A 15,396-nucleotide genomic window follows, 5' to 3' on the forward strand; every position below is an offset into this window, starting at 1 on the left:
ATCCATTATTTCTTGCTCAAGGCAGACACAGAAATAGCAGGAAGAAGTGGCAGTTGATTGCTTGACAGCCCCAAGAAGACAGAAGAATTCTAAATAGTAGACATAAAACACAAGAATAAAACCATTTTTAGAGGGACAGAGAGGCACAGATCCTCATTCCTGGAATGTAAGCAGCAGAATCCAGACTTAGAATCCTGTGTGGATATAGACATCCAATCTCCCAGTCCATTAGCCTATGATTAATGTTATGGTTTAGATAAAAAAGGCACCACCACCCCATTTTTATGTGTGTGAAAGGTGGCCGGATCATGGGGGAATTATGGATTCATCAATTGCTGAATAGCTAAATGTTTTGTTAAGCTGTGGGACCTGGTTGGAGGCAGGTCACTGGGAGCCTTCTTCTTTTGACCAGCTCCTCCCCTTTCTCTCTGCTTCTTACCTGCCAAGTGTTGAGGACCTTTTCCTTTGCCTTGCACTTCCACCATGCCATTTCTGCCTTTTAACTAGCCAACCATGGACTGAAACTACGAGCCAAAATAAACCTCTCTTTTAATTTGCTAGTGTTAGGTATTCTATCCTAGTGATGGGAAAGTGACTAAGACAATTCACTTCAGCTATTTTCTTTCAGGTGGCCAGATAGCATCTGCTCATGAAATTCTCTATAATTGACAAATAATCTGTGATAATTAATTGTGTGCATCATCTTTGCTAGGCTATGGTGCCTAGATATGTGGCCAAATATTATTCTAGATGTTTTATCAATGTTTTGATGGGATGTTAAATAAATCAGATTACTCTCTATAATTTGGTGGGCCTCATCCAAACAGGTGAAGGCTTGAAGAGAACAAAAGACTGAGCTCTTTTGAGTACAGGGAATTCTATAGCAGATACACTCAGACCTGAACTGCCACACCTTCTCTGGATTCAACCTGCTTGTCTACCTAATAGATTTTGGATTTGTCAGCCTCTGTAATCATGTGAGCTAATTACTTAAGATAAATCAATGTTCTGTTTCTCTGGAGAACTTTGACTAATGTAGAATCCCTTTGCAAATTACAATATGATGCATTGTATAGCTCTGGTTGTGTCATTACTTTGTTAATAATTCTTGATAGAAAATGTTTTTACAGAATTATTCATAATAGTAACAGATTTGAATTAGCCTAAATATATAATAGTAAATCGAGTAAGTGAATTTTGGTAGGATGTATCCCATATAAGATAGTATATTGGTCAGCTTTCCTGTTTTTGGTACAAAATACCTGATATCTGCAACTTAAAAGGAGAGAGGCTTAATTTGGCTATGACTTCAGTGGATTCAGTCCATAGTTGTCTGATTCCATTGCTATGGGTCTGAGATAAGGCAGGACACTGTGGCAGAAATGTGTGGTGAAGCAAAGCTGCTCATTTCATTATGGCTGGGAAGCACAGCACAGGGGAAGAGCATTGGAGAAAAAGCAGCTAGGGATCAGATATAGACCCCATGATCACACCTCCCTAACATAGCCAGATACACCCAGAAGTGTGCTTTACTAATCCCCTGGGTGGCTCCTGAGCCAATCAAGTTGACAATTATGCTTAACTGTCACATGTAGAATACTCTTCACCATAGAAAATGATTGAGATAGAGAGATATCTAAGATAAGCCATTAGTAAAGTATTTCAGAGAACTGCATACAATTTGATCCCACTTATGTGGAAATAATTATATGGAGTATAGTCTAGAACGAAAATAGCATAATAAATATGGCAAACACTGAGTGTTTCCTATGTACGTGTACTGTTTAAGAAGGTTTATGTATTGATTTCTTTCATTCAATTCAGTCATATTTATTGCATACCATACAGGTGTTAGCAGTCTGGAGTAAATTAGAATAGTGATCCTAAAACTAGGGTAATTTTGTTCTCAAGGAACATTTAGCTTTGGACACATATTTCTGTTGTCATGAGTGTGTATATGTAGGATATTTTCTACTGGCGTATAGTGTATAAAGGGCGGAGACATGGCTACACATTTACAATGCCCAGGATAGTAATCCCCACTCCAGCCTTCCAAAAACCAAAAATTATTCAGCTTAAAAATATCAGAAGTTGAGAAACCCTGAATCAGACAAAATTCTTGTCTTTATATAGTTGACAAAAACTGATTTAGTTCTCATAACACTTTTCTGAGGTAGATGTATTATTATCTTAACTTTTATAGATGAGGAATCTAAGAAGAAAGACAAAGATACAAGTTAAGTTGCTTCTAGATACCTCTGGGAATTTGGGCTGGGATGAACTTTACTTTGTACATAATATATTTTGATATAGTTAAGTTTTAATAGTAAAGTTGTTTCTTGATAATAATTGATTTTATGATAAATTTTGAGTGAAAAAGGATTTTCAAATGCTTCATCATTTCTAATTGCCTATTTAAAAAATGCAATATTCTCTGCTTACTTTTCCAGGTTCTCTGTAACTTTATCTACCTTTCCTGCTCTCTGCTCTTCACCTCACACAGTCTACATTCTAGCTGCATAAGGGTAATTTCTTTTTGAGGTAGAACTTTTGTTTTTTTAATCTCTTTATTACCTAAAAAACAAGCAGGATCTTGTACATGAATTTAAATTTTTTTTTTATTAGTATATGTTTGCAGTACATAATGATTACATGTAGTCCAAGCTGGTCTGGAATCCATGGCAGTCCTCCTACTTCAGCTTCCCAAGTGATGGGATTACAAGCACAGATGGCCCCCCTTCCCCTCTGAGATAGGATCTCACTAAATAGCCCGGGCTGGACTTGAACTTTTCAATCCCCCTGCCTCAGACTCCCAGACTGCTAGGATTAGAGATGTGTGCTAACACGCCACTCAGGCTCTCTATTTTCTCTATTTTTAAAAAATTATTTTTCATATATCTTTGTCTTATTTTCCTATAAAAAACCCAGGACTTTGATGTCATGGTATGAAAGGGGAGAAGAGGGAACACAACCTTGAGTGTAGAGAAATATGGACAGGAGGATGACAAGCCTCAAAAGGAGTGGGAGGAAATGTCTCTAAGGCAGCACAATATTCCCTGTGAAAAGCTGGAGGAGGAGTCTCCTCAGCCTCTGGAGGGGGCAGGGGTGGCCTTCTCGATGGGCTTCTCTGCACTCATATGTCCAGGAGAGGAGACATGGTAGCTTCTCTTCCTTTTGTGTTTAGGGGTCACCATTTGCTTCCTGGGGGTTGCCTCTGTCCCTAGGTAGCCAAGAGTCCTTCAGAGCTGGGGTGCAGGGTGCAGAGATTCACTGAGGTGGGTTGAAAGCCAGCATTTCCAGCAATGGCTGGGCTTCCCTTCTGCATTTAGGGCACCACAGACTGCTCTGCCCAGGGCCCTCTGGGGAAAGGCTCTTAGGCAGAGCACATCTCCTGACCATCAGCCTCTAGAGGGAGCCTGATGAGGTCAAAGATTTTATCTACTGGTCAGCTTCCAGGTTTCCACAGAAGACAGTCTTTACACAAATATCATGACAAAAACACACCCAACACACCACACATTCACAATGTTGCATGTGTAGGCTGCATAAGAATTTCTAAAGCATGATGCTAAAGTGTAACAACCACCAGAGTGTACATTTGGTAGCTGTAGATTCTGGCCAGGCCAAAGTCAGCTGGCTTGACTGTCCCACCACTTGTCACCAGAATGCTCTCAGGTTTCAGGTCTTGGTAATGATGCAAAGAAGGAAATTCAGGCATCTCACAAGCTGATACATCAGATCCTTGACAATTTCTGCTGCCAGGCATGATGGGAGTGCCCTGTTCAGACACATCCTTAGGACTTGGACTGCACACTTAAACACCAGGGTCACCTTAATCTTCCATCCAGCCCAAGGTGGAGCACAGGTATCCATCAGCTGGATGACATTTGGATTCACAAAAGCCACTGGCTGCCTCAGTAAGACCATCTCAAGATGTGGGCTGATGGGGATGTCCCCTCCAGCTCCTCTTCTAAGTGTCATTCATCTACTCTTGAGGACCACAAAGTGGTCACAGTGGAAATCTCAGGGCTTGTGTATCATCCCATAAATTCTGACACCATTTCAGCCACTGGCTCATAGCATGAGGTAACCATTCTCAGATCATGCCAGACTGGAAGCTGTGAGTAGCTCACCCAGATCCTGAGCAGTTATACACTGGAGTTTGGTCCTGAGTGGCTGGACCACAGACACAGGCCACAGAGTAGAGGCCCTCTCACTTGACTTCAATTTTTTCAGGATCCACTGAGCTAATTTTTTTTTTAACCTCTGCTGAGCTTTGTTTCATGATCACTTCCATGCTAGCTTCCCTCCTCAAACAGAATAGTTTCCTGATGCAAGGCTTACAGTATGTATACCAGAGTGTAGAGACAATGTGAGTAATCAGAAAGATCCTACTTATTATTCTTTCTGAATTTTGTGCATTGTCATTACATTCCCTTTCTTGCCAGTGTGTTGCACGCCACTGAATCACTCTTTATGACAGTGGGCATTGTCTGTCATTGCATTGCATCATCAACAAACCATTAAGTCACACTCAGCACACTGTGCTGGAGAACTCAGGGAAGCATTTAATATAAATACCATTTGAAGACATTATATTTTTATATAAAATGTATCAGTTTTCTAAAAGAAAATTTGATGTTTCTTAAAGAGGTACCCACACTACTAAGAGCACTTAATTTTCCCCCAAATCTCAAATAGCCCAAATGATCTAAGAAAAAATATTTAATTGTACCAGGTCTGTTGGCAGACTCCTGTAATCCCAGCACGGGGGAGGCTGAGGCCAGAGGATCTCTGTGAGTTTGAGGCCAGCTTGGACTACATCATGAGACTGTGTCACAAAACAAATAAGCAACAAAACAAAAAAACAAAAACAAACAAGAATGAATAAAGAGAAACTTTTTTAAAGTTTCCTAAAGATTAGATAGTGTGTGCTAACCACAGTCCAAACCTTGTTTTTGAAATATTGTTGTGCCCAGATCACGAAGTCCCAAAGACCACCAGGAGGCCATTTCCGATGTAAGCACATGAGGGTCATTTATTCAAGCTTAAGCAGGGACTCTCAATTGTCACCGACACAGCAGATCGAGATTGAGAGCCCCGAGTTCCAAATTAGCAGGGTTTTTATTGAGGCTACAGCAAGCTTTGGTTATTAGCAGCCATATGATTGGTTAACATTTAGCAAATATGAAGTGTAGAATTTTGATTGGCTAGGCTCATTGGGGGTTGAAGGGGATTACGTATAGGTTTTTACAAGAAAACGGGGACAAAGGTTAGTGGTCTACTGTCACGTACTGATGGTCAGCAGACATCTTGACTCATGGTCATGACCACCTTGTGTGGATAGTCAGCACGTTAACAGATTGTCCTATAGATAGTGGGCCCAGGACACTTGTTTTTAGGGCAAACAGATGACTGAGTAATGAGTTTAGGAATCTTGAGTTACAGATCATGTCTTTTGTCCCAGATTAAGCACATTTAATCATTAATTTGAAAGAATAAAGGAGACTGCTCCATTTTGGACAAAATGGAGTCGTTCTGGTCCCACATTCACAAAATGGAGTCACTTTTGGTCTCACATTATCTGAAGATGTTTCTGAAATACTCTTTGAGATTTAGAATAAGAAAAGCTAAAAGTCTCTCAATAAGTTAGTGACAGTGTGCTAAGTCACAAGTTGGGATCTGAAATACTGAAAATAAAATTAAATGTAAATATTTTACCTCTAGGCCTGGGGCTATAGCTCAGGGGTATAGTGCTTGTCTGGATGAATGAGGTCCTGAAAAAAAAGACACCCCCAGGAAAAAAATTATCTTCAAGAATGTATGCATTTAAGAGATAATATTTGGGGATAAATGAGTGATTGGTGTACACTTAAATGGATGTTATGTCTTTTCAAATTCTTCTTTATTTCTTTAGTTGATTTATCTATGAAACATTTGTTTTCCATTTCCTCTTAGCATCTGTTATTTCTACATTGATTTGAAATATATGATGGCTACCCTTGAATTAGTAGCCTTTAGTAGTACTTCAAGTGACTAAAATTTTATCATGGACCTTCTCTATTATCTGTTTTCTTCCAAGCCACAAGGGTCATTTCTAATAATGTTCTGACCTGGTTACATGTCCTCAAAAGCTTTTAAGGGTTCCCAAGTGTTTTTGAAATAAAATGAAAGTTCATAGTAATGGACCTCAATACCCTCTTACTCATTTTCCATCTTTTCTCATAAAGGACTCTAATTTTATTCCCACATAAGACTTGTGCCCCAATCAGGAGAGATTACCTATTGTTCTCTAACATGAATTGGCCTCATCCAGAATTTAAGCAAGTGTTTGTTACGTTAATTCATTCTCCATTAGTGTTCTCTCTGGGTTATGAATCTTTTCAAAAAGCCTATGTTCATTAGTTAAAATGGGTTCACTTAAGTCACTCTTCACAACTGGAAAATGAAAGACCCTAGTTTAGCAAGGCAGACTCCATATTGCTGCTGAATGACCCACCTGCCTGCCCTTTAGATGAACTCAAAAGGAGGAAGCTTAGAAACCTCCTCCCCTTAGAGTCTCTTAGAAACAACAATTAATCAACTATTGTTTTACAAATGTTCTAACAGCAGAATGTTCAGCTTCTGTACCTTTTGCTTGCTTTACTAGTTCTATCCCATAGGGGGGCCTAGAAACTACTGGCCTCAAAGGTGTATAAAATATGTTAATCTCCCCCCATTTGAGGAGGCTCGAGTCCAATGCTCTGCTTGGGTCTGGCCAGTAATAATAAACTCCTGTGTGGATTTAATATCAGTCTCTGGTTGGTTCTCTCTCACTGGGTGTAACAGAAAATACAGTGGCATCAAGGGTCAGAGAAGAGGACCCTGCCTTATTAGGAATCGAGTTCTGGAACAATACTTTTAGCTTTGGACTATCCTCAACCTTTTATTTATTATTTAATTTTTTATTTTGCCCCCCCACCAACTCCATACACACATATATTTGGGAGGGGTGGTACCAGGGATTGAACTTGGGACCTTGCACTTGCAAGGCAGGTGGTGGAACCACTGAGCTAAATCCCCAGCCCCACACATATACTTTTTAACCTCTTCCTTCAAGAGACTGAATACAGAGAATATGGGAGAAAATAATAAATGTAATAGCCAATACTTTACATGTGCTTCAAATATGTATGTCTAGGCTCCTTACCTATTTTCTCAGATTTATTTTAAGAGTGTGAAATTTGCTTTTTTTATAATTGCTCAGGGTCATACCAAATGTCTAAGGGACCAGATGTCTAAAGGGAGAATGAAATGAAAATTTGTAAATCATTATTAGATAATGACTGTATCTTTTGTGGGTATATGTAAAAAAATCCAAGAGCCATCCATGGATTTTGTTAGGAAAAAAACTGGAAGAATTATGAATTAAGGTGCAAAGGTCAAGAAGTATCTGGAGTCAGTTTCCTTGAATAATATTTAATCAACTATACTTTGACATTAGAAACGTGAATTTTTAAAAATAGGAAAGGGAGCAGCTGGTAGATAGGGAACTTGCATTTTATATTTTTATGTTTTTATAGACAGTATTATTATTATAGGAACTTACATTTGGGTAGAGGTATTTCTATGATATCACTGACATTTAAAGTAGATCTAAAATAGAATTACAGTTTGGGAATCTATGTTTATAAAACACATAGTTTGATAATATATCAAGATTTTAAAATTTCAGTCAACTCATAGTTTTCCACGATGAGAACTTGGATGAATAATATCTATAGGTGATCTCTAAGTCTCACATCAATAGTTATCCTTCATCCAAATGACCACAGTATCTGTCAAACCTAGTAATATGAAGTAACTGAGATGAATTCCTTTCCAGATCACCCATTTGTCTCCTAAAGGAGCAATTAAGCTTTGAAACAGTTGTTTTACAGTGTGGTAAAAATGACAATTAAAACTTATCTCTGATATGTCACTTGTTTTCTAAAAACAGTCCTGTTATAGCTTGAATGTCCTTGTCCCCCAAATTCTAAATTCATATGTTGAAATTCTAAGCCTCAGTGTGCATTTGGAGTCAGGGCCTTTGGTAGGAGATTAAGTCATGAGGGCAGAGTTTTATAAAAAGGAGAGATCAGAGCTTTTATAAAAGTCCCCAGAGAGCTCACTCATCACTTTACCATGTGAGGCCACTGGGAGAATAGCTGTCTATGAGATGAGTCCTCCTCTGACAACGAATCTGCTGGTGCTTGGATGTAGGACTTCTCAGCCTCCAGAACTGTGAGAAATAAATTTCTGTTGTTTATAAACTGTCCAGTCTATTGTAGTTTGCAACAGCAGCCAAAACAGACTAAAAAGCCCTTGATTTTTAGTGTCTTATTTTTACATTTGTGATACCTGAATGTCAGTGCTACTTCCAATTTAGAGCACATGATAAAGAGATCAGTGGCATTTCTAACCTAATCATCTGACTTGGACTATAACCATCCCTCCCCTCCCCTCCCCTCCCCTCCCCTCCCTTCCCCTCCTGTTCTTCTTCCTCCTCTTCTTTTCTCTTTCCCTCTGCTGAGGACTGAATACAGGACCTTAAGTAAGCTGAAGCACATGATCTATAATGGAGCCTCCATTCCAGTCCCTATAGCTAGCTATATTTCAAAAGATTTTTGTGAGGAGGCAACCAGCACTTTGAGGGACCAATATCCTCCCCCAGGCCCCTCTCCTACTCTGCCAATTCCACTGTCTCCTCCTCACAGAGACCATGTTAGCATCCTGCAGGGAGTCGGGCCCCACCTCTCGGCCTGAGTTCTGCTGCTGCCAGCAGTGTCTGTTGGAAATGTTGGCCAACTTGCAATAGATCTGATTATTTCTACACCGAACATGTCTAAGATTAGTTACTTCCATACTGATTGTCTTGTGCCAGTAGTTGGAAGCAATCCATCTGCAACAGCAGCAGAAAATTCAACAGAACTCAGTATAAATACTGAAGTATATTTATTGCCTTCAAGAAAGTTGGTGGCTCTTCAGTTATGATCTATTCAGTTATTAAGTTTAAATCCAACTCATTCTTTGAAAAACTCCTTTCCTGGGTGAAAAGTGGCAGCTTTGCCACAGTTATTATTCTTTCAAACAGACACTCATACCAAAGAAACAACCTACAGTTTTGGAGCCCTCCCTTTTGGTACCTGCTTACACCTTGTATGCAAAAGAGTGTTGAGAATAAAATAAAGACCTTTAAATGGCAAGAAATGAAAAAATCTCCATGCATTCCTGAAATGAGGAATTCAATTACTCTGTCCAGATTCCAGGAGGAGTGATCACAAGACCACTCTACAAAGACAGCCATTCTAAAGAAATCCAAATGGCATTCTGCTGAAGTTTATTTCTGAAGAGGATAACATCCCTGATGTGTAGGGTCTCCTTGAGTACCTTAACGAGTGGCTGCAGATAATCAAACCACAGTGATGACCCTGCACTGTCTACCTTGCCATGGAAAATATTGAGCTCTTGGAAATTACCCTTTGGCAGTGGTCTTCTCCCTGCACTTTGTTGATCTGTTTTCAGCTTTATATCTAGTGTCCTGAGACACCACCAATACAACTGTTAAATATTCTGTATAAGAATTTGTACTGTCAAAGAATGTGTTAGCACATAGATACTTTTCACAGAAAATGTCAAAGAAAAATGGATTAACAGGTCTTTTCCCATGCCTTTCATTATCAACAACAAGTAAATTTTGTACAATAAAATATTATTTCCTAAGTGAAAAAAAGAGAATTTTCTAATGTTAGCACTAGTTTTTACCATCTTATTCATGGGCACAAAATTGAACTTGATAAAAAAAGTAGATGTTATTCAATTTCCATGTGTGTGGGGGAGTTTTGTGGTTTCTTCTGTTATTGAGCTCCAATTTTATTGCACTATAGTCTGATAATATACATGGGGTAACTTCAATTCTTTTACATTTATTTAAATACCCCAATTACAATGAGTGAAATTGAAAATGTAATAAAAATTTACCAAAAAAGAAAAGCCCAGGTCCTGATGCCTTCACTGCTGAATTCCACAAGACCATTAAAGAAGAACTATAACCATTACTCTTTAAACTCATCAAGGAAATTGAAAGGGAAGCAAGGCTTCCAAATTCATTCCTGGAAGCAAGTGTTCCTTTGATTCCAAAACCAGGGAAAGACCCAACCCAAAAAGAACACTATAGGCCAATCTCCCTAATAAACATAGATGCAAAAATCCTCAACAAGATACTGGCAAACAGAATACAGAGGGTCATCAAGAAGATCATATACCATGACCAAGTCAGATTTATCCCAGAGATGCAAGGATGGTTCAACATTCATAAATCAATAAAAGTAATACACTATATTAACAGAGTCAAGGACAAAAACCATATGATCATCTCAATAGATGCAGAAAAAGCATTCCACACAATCCAACACCCATTCATGATAAAAGCCCTACAGAAAACTGGAATAGAAGATCTTTATCTCAACCTGATTAAGGCTATCTATAAAAAACCAACAGCCAACAACATACTCAATGGTTGAAAAATGAAAACTTTCATGCTAAAATCAGAATCAGGTTGTCCAGTATTACCACTCCTGTTCAATAAAATTCTGGAAACATTAGCCACAGCAATTAGAAAAGAGAAAGAAATAAAAGGAATAAAGATAGGAAAGCAAGAAGTTAAACTGTCATTATTGGCTAATGATATGATACTTTACATAGAAGACCCAAAAAATTCTGCCAAAAGACTTCTAGACTTAATTGACAGATTCAGTAGAATAGCTGGATATAAGGTAACACTCAAAAAACAGTAGCCTTCTTATACACAAATAGCAGACTCATTAAGAGAGAAATTAAGGAAACAATTCCTTTTACAATAGCATCCAAAAAAATGAAATAGCTAGGAATCAATCTAACAAAAGAAGCAAGAGACCTCTACACTGAAAACTACAGCACTCTAAAAAAGGAGCTCGAGGAGGACATAAGGAAATGGAAAGACATCCCTTGTTCCTGGGTAGGAAGAACCAACATAGTGAAAATGGCCATACATCGAAAACTACTACATAGATTTAATGCAATGCCAATTGAAATTCCAATAATATACTTCACAGAACTGGAGAAAACAATCCGAAAATTTATTTGGAACCAGAAAAGACCTAGAATAGGAAAAGCAATTCTAGGCAACAGAGACATGACGGGGTATCACAATCCCCAACTTGAAACTATACTACAAAGCTACTGTGATAAAAACAGCATGGTACTGGCAAAGAAACAGACCTGAGGATCAGTGGAATAGATTAGAAGATGCAGAAACAATTCCAGATATACTCAGCCACCTCATCTTTGACAAAGGAGTCAACCACCCTCATTGGAGGAAAGATAACCTATTTAATAAATGGTGTTGGAAAAACTGGATTTCAACCTGGCAAAGATTAAAACTAGACCCATCCCTATCAACATGCACTAAACTAAGATGGAAGTGGATTCAAGATCTAAATAATAAGACAGAAACACTAAACATGCTGGAAGATAAGTCAGGTAGAACTCTTGAAGACATTGGTATACAAAAAGACTTTATGAAAAAAACCTCAGTAGCACAGGAACTAGCACAAAGAATCAACAACTAGGATCTCATCTTATTAAAAAGCTTCTGCACTGCAGGAGAAACAACCAACAGAGCTAAGAGACAACCTACAATGTGGGAAGTAATTTTTAGCAGCTGTACCTCAGACAAAGGTCTACTATCGAAAATACATAAAGAATTGAAAAAAATCAGACCTCCCCTAATTCAAAGATCCAATTCAAAAATGGGCATCTGAAATGAACAGACATTTCTCAGACAAAGAAGTAAAAGCAGCAAATAAATATGTGAAAAAATGTTCAACATCACTGGTCATTCAAGAGATGCAGGTGAAAACAACACTGAGATTCCACCTCACCCCAGAAAGAATGGTTGCTATTAAGAAATGAACCAATAACAAATGCTGGCAGGGTTGTGGAGAGAAAGGAGCCTTTCTCCATTGTCGGTGGGAGTGCAGACTGGTGCAACCATTGTGGACATCAGTATGGAGATACCTCAGAGAACTAGGACTAGAGGTCCCTTTTGACCCAGCTATTCCCCTGCTGGGTATCTTCCCCAAAGAATTAAAAGAATCATACCACAGCTATATATGTGCACCGATGTTTATAGTGGCACAGTTTGTAATAGCTAAAGCTTGGAAGCAGCCCAAGTGCCCATCAACTGGACACTGGATAAAGAAGATGTGGTTTTTTAATAAAATGGAGTACTACTCAGCCATAAGGAATGAGAAACTAGAGACATTTACAGCTAAATGAATGCATATTGTGGCCATACTCTTAAGTGAAATAAATAGGACACACGTGTAAATATTGAATAGTTTCTCTAGTGTGAGAAACTGAAAGTGTAAATAAGGATTAAAATGATTAAAATGAATAATTGATAATTTGAAACAGGAAAAGGTCCAAAGGTGTAGGGGTGGAAGGAGGGGAAGGGGAAAGGGAAGAAGGGAAAGGAAAAATTATGAGACAAGAAAAAAAAATGGAAACAAAATCTATGTAAATAGGGAAGAGTGGAGGGGGTGAAGGACGCACAGGTAATGGGGGAAAAATAAGAACTAAGATACATCATGTAGAGGTACAAGCAGTCAATGATAAATGTAAACATATTGTATACCTAAAATGTACCAATAAAAGAATTTAAGGAAACAAATTTAAAAGCACATAAATAGAAATTATGATTAAAATTTCAAATACTGGAAAAAAGTGGAGATTTTTATTTATATATATATGTAAAAATGGAAAGCTAAGACAAATGTTCTGAAAGTTAGTCTGAATCACAAAATTATCGTACTTGCTATAGAATCAGGATCACAAATAGAGATGATTACATAGTCAAAGGTTAATTTATATGCTAAAAATTGAGCGAGTGCGATGGCAGAGATATTCTGCTTTTTGAGAAGTGAAAGTTTAGTATAACATGGGCAGTGTGGGATGATAAGTATAGAGAGTTTATGAGGGATATGTGTATTGTGAAGAACCTTATTTGAACTTTACTTGGCTAATTATTTTTCCTTTCAATAGCTTAATGGAATTGCTCAACTTGTCTTATAAGGACCATTATGTCATTCGTTCTGTGTTTCTAGAAATTTATACTATTATATTTAAATAAATTACAACAACAATAAACTATTTGGGAAAGGATGTAACTCAAAACATGCTTATAACAAATTCCTTATTATTGTGAAACTTTTATTCACTTTGTAAGTTTTCAAAAATTCTTATTCTTACTTACCTCAGTATTATTGCTATACTATTGTTTGTCTTCTTATCTCAAATTATAATTCTTTATTTCCTGTTCTGAGAACTATCTGGCAAACTAGTTTTCTTTCACAGACATCCTTCTTAAAAGTAGAATAAGATTTCTTTTGTACACATACATTTGAGCCTAAATTAAATAAGCCTTAATCATGTGCCTGCCTTCTACATTTCTCTGAAATTTCCCATCTCCTTTTTTATTATTATCTTTTGCTGGAAAAAAAATTTATGCAACTCTACATCACTCATTAAGCTTGTACTTTTTGTTTGAAATCAACCTCCTTACTGATTTAGCTCATTGTTTCTAATAAGGTTTTTACTTCTCTATTTTAATTGATATTGTTACCTGCAAATAATGATGTAGTCACTTAACAACAAGGGTACATTCTGAGAAATGTGTCTTTAGGCAGTTTGTTATTCTGCAAACATCAGAGTATACTTTCACAAACTACAATGACTTGGCTGTCATGGGGTGATATGATCATATAATTTTATTATCATATATACAGTAAGTCCCCAATTTATGAACATTTGAGAACTTTCACAGATAGGAACAGACCTCTTATTATGAACATTCATTCATATGAACAAATCGAAGAAGTAGCTCACATGTCTGCCTGACATTGTCACAGTTGTGCTGCAGTTGTGTTAATGTACATTGTGATAGTGTACAGTAGTACAGTACAGCCAGGGACTTATTGTATTTTTGTGTAAATGTGTGTATTTGGTTTTTTTATGCTTTACATTGTATTTGTTTCAAAGGTATATAAGACTCATTTTGTGGGATTTATGAATGAATCCGACTTAATGAATGTTCTTCTGGAACAGAAGTCATTCATAAGTTGGGCACTTACTGTATCAAAATCAATACTTTTCCTGTATATAAATAATAGTTGGTTAGATAATATAATAAAGTTACCAATTGCACTAGCAATAAAGAAGAAAAAAACCCTAGAAATAAAATTGACAAAAATGTGCATAAACTAGGTGAAGAAAAAGGCCATCCTCTTGAGGGTGTTAATATAAAATGATCTGAAGAAATGCCCTGGTAAACTGCCAGAGTTGGGCATGATATCCCAAGGCATGTTCATAACAAGTTAAGATGATTGCCAAACTGCTTCTCAGGAGGGAAATTTCTGGTAACTGGAGGGCCCTTTGGCTGAGCATCAAGGCAAGTTTGAGAAAGCCAGCTGGGGAGAAGAACTGGATTGTTGGTAAGCTGCTCCCAGCATCAGACTAGATATGGCTGAGTGAATAAGAACAGACATACTATGAGGGATTTTCTTATGAGATTTGTTTTGCAAAACTGGTTTTCCATCTTCCTTGTGAAAACCTCATTATATCTCTTGCATGAGATGATTCTTTAACAGGATTCTAGTAATTGTAAATAGTTGTAGTCTAGTAGTTGTAAGGCATGTGACAGTGACAAAGGCCACTGCATTTGGGTTATTTTGGAAAAATGTTTGCAATATATTTTTTTGTGATTTTGTTTTTGTTTTGTACTAGGGACTGAAACCAGGATGAGACAGTGTCTCACTGTTGAGAGTTGCCTAGGGTGGTCTCAACTTTGTGATTCTTCTGCCTCAGCCTCCCAGAATGCTGAAATTAGAGGCATTCACCACTGTGCCCAGCTTGTTAGAAGTAACTTAAGACAAAGTTCTGTACCCTGTATAATAGAGTGGTCAAATAATTCAGTTAGAAAAAGACATAAAAAATAGGACAAAGACAGTTCAAAAATTAAAATATAAGTGGTCAGTAAAGATAAAGAATACATACATTTTTATTAATAATCAACGTAAAGCACACCAAGAGAGCAAGATACAAATTACCACCCATTAGATAGATACACCTATATGTCATCTATCTGTGACAGGTCTCTAGATGATGGCAAAACTGAGAAAAAGAGTTCTTTTACACTGATCCTGTGATACAAAGTAGCATTATTCTGCTTTGGGGCAATTTGGAGTTGCATTTATTTAAGAACCAAAATAAGGATTACTTTTGATCTATAAAACACAATTCTGAGAATTTACTCGCCAAACTAATCAGACACAAAAGTGT

At 37.5% G+C, this 15,396-nt stretch overlaps 1 long non-coding RNA gene and 1 pseudogene across 1 annotated transcript in view; both read left to right on the forward strand.

Moving 5' to 3' along the window:
- LOC147830377 (uncharacterized) overlaps window positions 1-15,396 on the forward strand; it is a 134,820-nt gene that overhangs the window by 82,161 nt on the left and 37,263 nt on the right. The gene's annotated exons all lie outside the window — the stretch shown is intronic.
- On the forward strand, window positions 8,629-13,231 carry LOC147830378 (proteasome assembly chaperone 2 pseudogene; annotated as a pseudogene).

The sequence above is a fragment of the Heterocephalus glaber genome, unplaced genomic scaffold, assembly GCF_053883595.1.
Source record: "Heterocephalus glaber isolate CG9 unplaced genomic scaffold, H.glaber_assembly_v1.0 deba00000122, whole genome shotgun sequence".
NCBI classification, from domain to species: domain Eukaryota; kingdom Metazoa; phylum Chordata; class Mammalia; order Rodentia; family Bathyergidae; genus Heterocephalus; species Heterocephalus glaber.